The sequence below is a fragment of the Lactuca virosa genome, chromosome 9 (assembly GCF_052849685.1).
Source record: "Lactuca virosa cultivar CGN04683 chromosome 9, Lactuca_virosa_CGN04683_v6, whole genome shotgun sequence".
NCBI classification, from domain to species: Eukaryota; Viridiplantae; Streptophyta; class Magnoliopsida; order Asterales; family Asteraceae; genus Lactuca; species Lactuca virosa.
Window position 1 is genome coordinate 175,561,912 of NC_136434.1, and position 9,231 is coordinate 175,571,142.

Here is a 9,231-nt window from a genome sequence, read left to right on the forward strand (position 1 = left end):
TAAGGAAATTCTATATATGGGTCCATTATTTGCGTTCTAAAATTCGATTATGATTACGGCATCCCTCTTCATAATCTGAATTATGAGAACTTTGCAAATAGAAATAGAAATATTATAGCAAAACACTGGTCTAGTATCATGTCTTTATGAATCGTGTCTCATATGCTTCAGATATAGGATCAATTGCATGTGCTATAATATTCATCTGTTCTAAATTTTCAAAAATGCCTAGAGCATTAAGAGGGGAAAGTAGTAGAACTGGATATGACTAATTTGATTAAGCAATTGTCGAGGACAATCTAAGGTTTACCAAAGATTGGTTGCTCAGGGACAGTTGGAAGTAGAGTGTTAAATTTTTGGAAGGACCTAATTGACATATTCTGAAAGGAGGTAACTCTTGTTCAGAAGTGATAGTCAAAATGGGAATATGGAGTTGTCTCCATAGATGGAAGTTATCTGGGTAAGATTAGAAAACTTAATGCAAGGAAGATATCCAGAGCAGTGTACTTTGAGACTTCGTTTCCATGGAATTGATCTCCATTGGAATACCCTGCAATGACTGGTGACAAGTCTTTATGACTTTGTACATTACAAGCGGGTAGTGCATATAAGTTTAAAAATCTAATAAATGATAGGAATTTGGAATTCTTACATTTTTTTTCAATAAAGATTTGGGAGTGTGAAATTAGAATCATTAAAATTATGTTCAATTGGTTTATTTCACAGAGTAAGAATCATATACAAACATAGAGTGCATACTTGGTGTATGGCAAAGCTATTGTTTGAAAAACGTAGTGAACATGCTTGGAGCATGAGACAACTAGTGTTTTTAATTCAAGTAAAAGGTTGATAAAACTTGGAACAATGAATAATGAGTAATCAATATGGTGATAAATAAAAGGTGTTCTATTTATATTCATAGGGTTTGATACTGTGATATCCCCAATTTCACGGCCAGAAAAGACCGATTTGTTTATGCTTTGTTTTTAAAATCAGAGTAAGTGTTTAAAGAAAACTGTTGCGGAATTTGTTCCCACAACAAAATATGATAAAATTTTATCAAAGCATTTCTTAAAGAAAAGTATTTTCATTATATAACAAAATCTCGGGATGTCATGTTCCGATACAGACACATAATCATAAACAGAACTTACATTTATTTACACTAATGATTTACATCTCCTTTAATCCCTCAGTGAAATATGTCTTCGTATTGATACCTGTGATACAAAGATAACTGAGTGGGTCAGGCTTGGGAGCCTGGTGAGCATATAGGGTTTTCAACCCACAATAATACATTTATTATTCAATCATCCAACAATCAACCCAAATACCCATCCCCATATCTCCTTTATTTCTTAAGGGTTTACCCTAAGAACCAATTATCCTTCATTCATTCATTCCTAAGGATTTACTCAACATGCACAAAGTCACATCGTCACCAAGGTTTATCAAATAGGCACGAAGTCGCATCGTCACCAAATCTTAGTCAATAGGCACGAAGTCACATCGTCACCAAGGCTTACTCAATAGGCACGAAGTCGCATCGTCACCAAGGCTTACTCAATAGGCACGAAGTCGCATCGTCACCAAGGCTTACTCAATAGGCACGAAGTCACATCGTCACCAACTATTCCATCTACCCATGTTCTACCCAACATTTTTGTAGATATAAATACAAACACAGTTTAAATCATTTAACACCCGTATAAAACATCAATTCCAAGCCCATCTCAAATAGACAAATAATATATAACACATAGCACGTATTTCATAGCTAATACTTTATATTTATGTGTTAGAAGAAAGTAACTATACACTCACTTGATCAGAAGATGATCGGACAGCACTACGGCTTGTAGAAGTAGTATTCTTCGGTGAAACCGGGAGATCTTCACAAAAACCGGGCTTCTCGCGGGCAGAGCTTCGGCTTGGAAATTTCACTTCTCGGGATCTTCGGGGCTTTGGGACTTGCTTCGGGGCTTGGAAATGATACCGGGGCCTCGGGGTATCTCTTGCACGAAAATCGATGCAAAACGGGAGAGAGATAAGAGAAATTAGCAAAGAAACTCGGCTGCCCTCGCAAGGTATTTATAGGGGCTGAAACTGGGATTACGCTGGGCGTAATTCTCCAGTTACGCTGGGCGTAACTCGGATAAGTCCGATGACTCCCCCCCTTCGGATAATATCGGATTTTATATTTAAATTAAATATTTTAATTATTTAATAAACTTCAAAAATTCGTATCTTCCTCATACGAGCTCCGTTTTTGACATTCTTTATATCCCCGCGTAGGTGAGACTACGCTCTACAAATTTCGTTTAGACTCCATTGGCTAATTTTGACTTTATTTTTATTATTTATTTTTAGTAGGCCGGGACAGGAAAACTCCGTTATAAATTCATAACTTCTTCATCCGACGTCCGTTTTCGTCTGTCTTTTTATCATTGCACTACTAATAACGAGATCTTCGATTATCGTTTAGATTGCTTCGACCAAAAATCACTCGATCTCAAGTTCGAGTTTCGAGCTGCATACTGCTAAACTGGAACTTAGAAAACTCCTAACTTCCTCATACGAAGTCAGATTTGGGCGTTCTTTTTATGCACTCTCACGGTTTAACGGACTCTACGACTTTCGTTTAGATCGCTAAGGCTAAATATCGCTCTAACGTAAATTCATGATTTACGTCACGCTGTGTCGTACCGGTTCTGTCGCGAAACTTCGACAGGTCATAACTTCTTCGTTATAACTCGGATTTCGGCGTTCTTTATATGTACGGAATCCTTGTAACCTATACTACATCTTAGTTAAGATTATTCATTCTAAATAATCTTCTATCAAAAAGTCATTTTTGACGCTTATTGTCTCTAAATTGACTAGCCCTAATCTACGGGCGTTACAGATACGATATTAGATTCATTTATTCTTGTGTTTCACTTTGCATGTTTTGACTTCCAGAATAACTAAGTCAATCTTCCTGAATGACTAAGTTATTCAAACCATCCACAGTCGGTCATATGTTGGAAGTAGATATGAATCAAGACTGTCATGAGTTGGTTGTAGAGGTCTAAGATGTTGGACATGGCCTCAACACTCATGAGTGCTCATAAGTTCTGAGTATTGGATTCAACCCACGCTCACTTGTATCACTTCAGGGAATTTTATCTCGAGTGATCGTGAGACGGTAATATCATATAAGTCTTCAAACCTAGAGATATGACTTGTTGCCTATGAATTGGTTATACATTGATCGTACGAAACCGCATCGGTAACTCGATGTTATAAAACGTGCCTTTGTGTATGATTCAACAAGTAGTAGAACAAGCATACGAGTCGAATTTTATATGTTCCTTCTTGGATTAGAAGCGATATCTGGGCCCCTCGATGATTTTGTTTTGACCTATGTACCGGGCCCGGTCAGAACTAAGTTGATATGTTCACTTAAGTTCTATGTCAAACAAATCGGAAATCGGGAAACAAACTGCTGGACATAAGTAAGACATTGTTCCATGTATTTGTGCAGCTGATATCTAGAACAGAGGATTATATGATCACTTATCTGAAATGGTGTACCATCATCTTCTCAGTTCCGAGAAACTTTGAAAAGAGCTACGATTGCTGATCGGTTCCTGAAGTCATACTTGCAGTTATAGTTATTAGACTTATCCAAGTGGGAGACTGTTGGATAAGGTGTCTAAGTCCATAACTATTTATGGTATGTACTTGACCTGACCCGACATGGTCCATTTGGGTTGCATGGCATCATGCATTTGGATAGACTAAATGAGAGAAATAACACTTGTGGTTTATTAATATATTATAAGTTCTAATATATTAATAGTATTATTTAATTAGTATTGGTCAAGAATTAATCTAGGATTAATTAAGTGATCAAAAGATGACTAATTAAATATATGGGTTGATTATGTAAATCATCCATAACTTGTATAGTGGGCTAAAAGGCTCCATGGATTATCAAGTTGGGTTAAACCCATTGGATGCTCCATGGAGGCTCCATGGGAGTTACAAACCCATGGGTCATGGAAATGAAGAGTCATGCTACATTAGGGTTTACATGGTGTAACCCTAGATGTGACACACTATATAAAGAACATGTCATACACCAAAATCGGTTACATAAGAAGTTGCAAGAGGGCTAGGCCGATTTTCAAGTGTTCTACATATCTCTCAAAGTTAGTCCAAAGCATTTGGTGTTGTGTGAAACATTTGAGGCATCACACTTGGGGTGCTAGGCTCTCAAGGTTTCAAGGAATCATAACAACTACAAGGTATGTAATTCTAGCTATCTTTTATATTATAAAGTTCCCCATGTATGCTAGATAGGTTTATGAACCTTGGAAAAAAGTATTTTGCATGTATTTTAGACAAACATAGATCCAAGGTTTTCTAGGGTTGCATGTACACTTAGGAGTGTTAGAATTGCTCAAAACCCAACATAACCATGCCAATATTACTAACCAAGTTTTCTCATGTTATCTTACTCAGTCCACATGTACCCCTTATACTGCATTCATAGAATTAACAGTTAAAGGTCCTTTATGATATACTAGTTTGTAAATAAGTGTTGAAACTTTTGTAAATATGTTCCTAGTTCCACCTGTTCTACTGTAAAGTATTGTTTTGTAAAATAATGATGTTTATCCTGGAAAATTCTATATTTTCCATAAAACCGAATTGTAGTTTTAAACTTTCCAAGACCGAAAAGTACAAGTATAATTTCCATACTTAATTTAATGATATGTAGTTTTATTCATAAGTAAAACTAACTGAAGACGTGTTTTCACTGTAAACTACATATGAAGTCAATACCCTCCTATGATTTCTTAGTACATACGAGTTATATAAAATCGAGATCGAATAGACAATCGATTGGGTGAATCTGCCCTAAGCCCATAAACAAACAAGAAACATGAAATGAGGCGGAAATCACACACTCCACTGTCTACCGGACATTAATTTTATATAACCTTGATGTAAGTGCTAAGTAATCACAGAATTATTTCCCTTTAAGACTGTGTAAAAGTATATCTTTACGTAAACAATTAGTTAATACTTATTGTGAATGTTCATTATAACCATACTAATATGACTAATGGCCTACACGACGTTCTTCAGGCATCGTAAAGTTAATGACATTTGTCACCCCTGAACTTCCGTTCCAACTGTAGCTAACAGTCAGGGCGCAGGATTGTCACTCCCGTATAGATCTATACATAAACTCACGCTCTCCCTCCAGGAGACTCTGGTTATAATTAAGATTTTAACGGGTACCATATTTGGTACATCAAGTGGTTCACAATCTTGTATTAACTAGTTTACATAAAGTGAGAAACCTTTTAGTAATTAACATGTAACTTTGTAAAATAATTCCTTTGTTCCATAAACTATACAAATATTATAGTTTATAAGTTTGTTTTCCATGTTGGTATGAAAATCGTTGCGTCTCAACATGTTTTTGATAAATCCTTTGTAAATTCAATAGTAACAATATTTTGCAAATTTAGTAAATTTCACGTTTAACGGTATATTACGGTAATAAAATAAAAAAACAATTTATATTTTTAAACACAATATTTCTTGTGTTTTACTTGTATTCCCCCCCCCCCTCCTTAAAATAATTAAAAATCGTGAAAAACTAGGGGTATGAACTCAACTTACATGCGGTTTTGACTAGATATCGAGATGAAAGTGGTGACCTTCAGGCTATAATACGGGAAAGGTGTCGTGATCCTAATGTTTTAAACACATATTATTGTGTGATTAAGATGATAATAAGCATAAAATGGTTGTGAATACACATGAGTTCCATAGGAAACTTACCCAAAATACTTAGGAGTAATACGGATCAATAAAGCCCCTGGAAGAATGTCTGTGAAGGACTTAAGAGAAAAGAGGTTTGATATATTAAGAGAATTTGTGGATGTTTTCATTTCACTGGAAGTGTGAAATGAAGAATGATCTTAATTTTCTAACTTAAATAAAAAGGAAAGATAGGCGGTGTGTTGATGTTTTCGTTGGAAACTGCATCTTATCATATTGGGAAGCTAAATTGGCAAAATATCTAGATATTTGAATATGTTTTTGGATGAAATAATATACAAAAGGGGGTTTTCGGATTTAAGGTTAAGGAGAAAAGAGTTTTCGGATTCTAAGTCTAAGAGAAAAGGAGTTTTCGGATCATTTAATGGACTACACAATGAGTTTTCGGTTCTACCCTTTGGTTTTTTGCCCCTAAATGGGCCTTGGGTGGGGTTTTCTTCCAAAGTAAAACAAAATCATCAATTTGGAAACAATTTAAAACCATAAACCCATAAGAAATTAATGCCAAAACCGTAAACCCCATTTAGAATTGATTACATTAGGCGAAAACTCATTTATGAGGGTTATTTATGTTTTAAACCCTTAGACTTTTAACTTATGTTCATTTATACTACTCTAATTTAGCATAGGTTTCAATCCATACTTCTTTGTTAGCTCTTTAAACAAGACCTAAGGCTATAGAGGATACAATGTAACAAGGATTGTAATGTAGTATCACTTGTGTTTGGTTAGGGTTTAAGCTTCACTGGGTCTAAAATTTTGATTTGTGACAGATTCAAACTTTATACCTCTAGAAGAAAGATCCAGTTGAACAAAGTGTGGATTTATAAGCTCCAATGCAACAAACACTTCTCCAACGAGCTCATTCTTCTCCAAGATGCACCAAGAACACTACAAAGCACTTAAAAACACCTTCTTTTTGCTCACAAGGCTAAACCTAGGGTTAGGGTTTCAAGGGAGGGTGTTAGAGAGGTGGAGTCTGAGAATGGAATGGGTTTGGGGAAGTTAAGGAGCTTAAATAGGGCTCAAACCACGAAAATCGGGTCTGGGCACTACGCCCAGCGTACTCCATGAATGCCAAGTACACCCAGTGTACTCCAGGTATGCCCAACGTACTCCATGTATGCTTAGTACACCCAGCATACTCCAGGTACGCCCAGCGTACTAGACTAAGCCCCAAAACCTTCCTAACTTCAAACGATCATAACTACTTCGTGCCAACTCCGTTTTTAACGATCTTTATATCCAAGAAAAGGTATTGAGGATCTCTACAACCCTATCTAATTACTTTTAACTTAAAAAGATCAAAATAAAATCCTTAATTCATAAAAGAAGTCTGAAACACCACTTTTCCTGTTTTACCCTTTGACTCCAAAATGCAATCAAGGGCTTGGATCGCGCAACCAATATTATCACCATCCAATATTGTCTAAACCTCATTCCGTTGAAGCCCAATGCCTTTACTTGATCCATTTACCTCCCAAAATCCTAAAATATGAAACTTCTCGAAACAAGATGTTACAACTCTCCCCCACTTAAATTAGATTTCGTCCTCAAAATCATTCGTTACTACTTCCTCTCCCATGCTAGTCGATCCTGCCCGAACTTCCTGATAGACATCCCGCAAGCAAATAGAGTTCATAATGCAAACACTTTGCAAGCGACAACTGATGCACAACTATTATTCCCAACAACCTTTAATTGTCCACATGATCCAAACCAGCTGGTCACTGAGTCTCCCGACTCCCACAATGCACTAACACCCAAATATGCCAAGAAAGCTAACGAACCGAGACCTAAGAGGTTCATACAAAAGACTATTGGGTCTTACCCATATAAATCATACATCCACTGGTTCATGATACATCATGACACCTGCTAACCACTAAATGATAAGCTCATGGTACTATACCGATCTTTCCATTATCACATCAATGGCTTGAAAACTCACGACCAACACCACAGGAGCCAAAATATACCCAACCAACAGCCCACCAACTTGCAGGGACCCAATCAACATCCCCCTCAATGCTAACCGAACACGACATAGGTCATACCCTTCTATCATTCACACTTCCTTTCATAGCACAGAATGATACCAATTTAAAACCAGGCAAAATCATGGTCACACACAACCAGAGAATAAGATAGATGGCCATACTCTTATTCCAATTCGAAGGCTATAACCCAAATGATAACCATGCCAACAATACTAATTAAGTGGTCTCAAGTTATCTTACTCATTCCGCTTGTACCTCTCATGTCCATAATTTAGGCACTACTACAATGTACGCCCCCAAGGGGAGACACATAACTAACCCTAGATCTACTGCATTCTCTCGTCCTCACAACCTTACACAAAGGGTAAGGTATAAATAGATTTCACGAAATGACGAACCTCAACCGTTAACGGAAACATCCTCATGAACAACCGATATAAGGTCCCCCACCTCGATTGAATCTGAACAGATCCCACCTATACACAATAGCTCGAGTAAACTTCCAGTGATCTAGAAATGCTGCCAAAATAGGAAAACTAAACAACGCTCCCCCAACATCCGAACTTCCAATAATAAAGGACAACTGCCAAACTTTAGCCTACTTTGAACCAAAATTTCACACCACAATTGAGGGTAAACATACCTAGAAACCAAAGAAAATATAAAACATACGAAACTTGACGATAGGTTGACGCATCTATTGAACTTCAACTGGAACAACTCGAAACTTTCGAAGAACCTCCACTTTTCACGATGAACGAAATGACTTACGATCGAGAATGTATTGAAAACTAACCAAATAACCCAATATACTACTAAGCAAAACCCATGTGAAACTAAACATACCAAACTCTGAATTTGATTTACCAATTAATAACTGCCCACCCTAGAACATGGATATCAATCTATATAACGAGTTGAGGAATCCCTCAGCACTCGATGCTCAATCTGAGCATCCCAAACGCCTCTTGATCTATTCAGTGACATTCCAAAAGGAACCACTCGCTACAACAAGCTCCTTATCCAACATCTTCTTGCCGCGAAGAAGACTCTTGCATTCCTGAACATATACATCTGATGATAACTTGCTCTGCACCTTCGTCCTGACCAAATCCTAAAACAAAGTTTCGCATACCCGAACCACAAATCCCTAAGACCCATCTTCTGAAATCATAAAATTGAACGTAAGAATGATCCTTCAAGCAAAACAACCAATTCTGTCCCACGTAGGGTTAGAACTACTAGCAAATGACGTTGCAGACAAACCACATCTCAAACCAGTTCAACCAGATGCGTAGCATCCTCAAATTTTCAGAATATATAACACAACATAAGTTGGTCTTCCAGATAAAGACCAAGCAAACTCAAAGTTATTCTGAAGCTCATA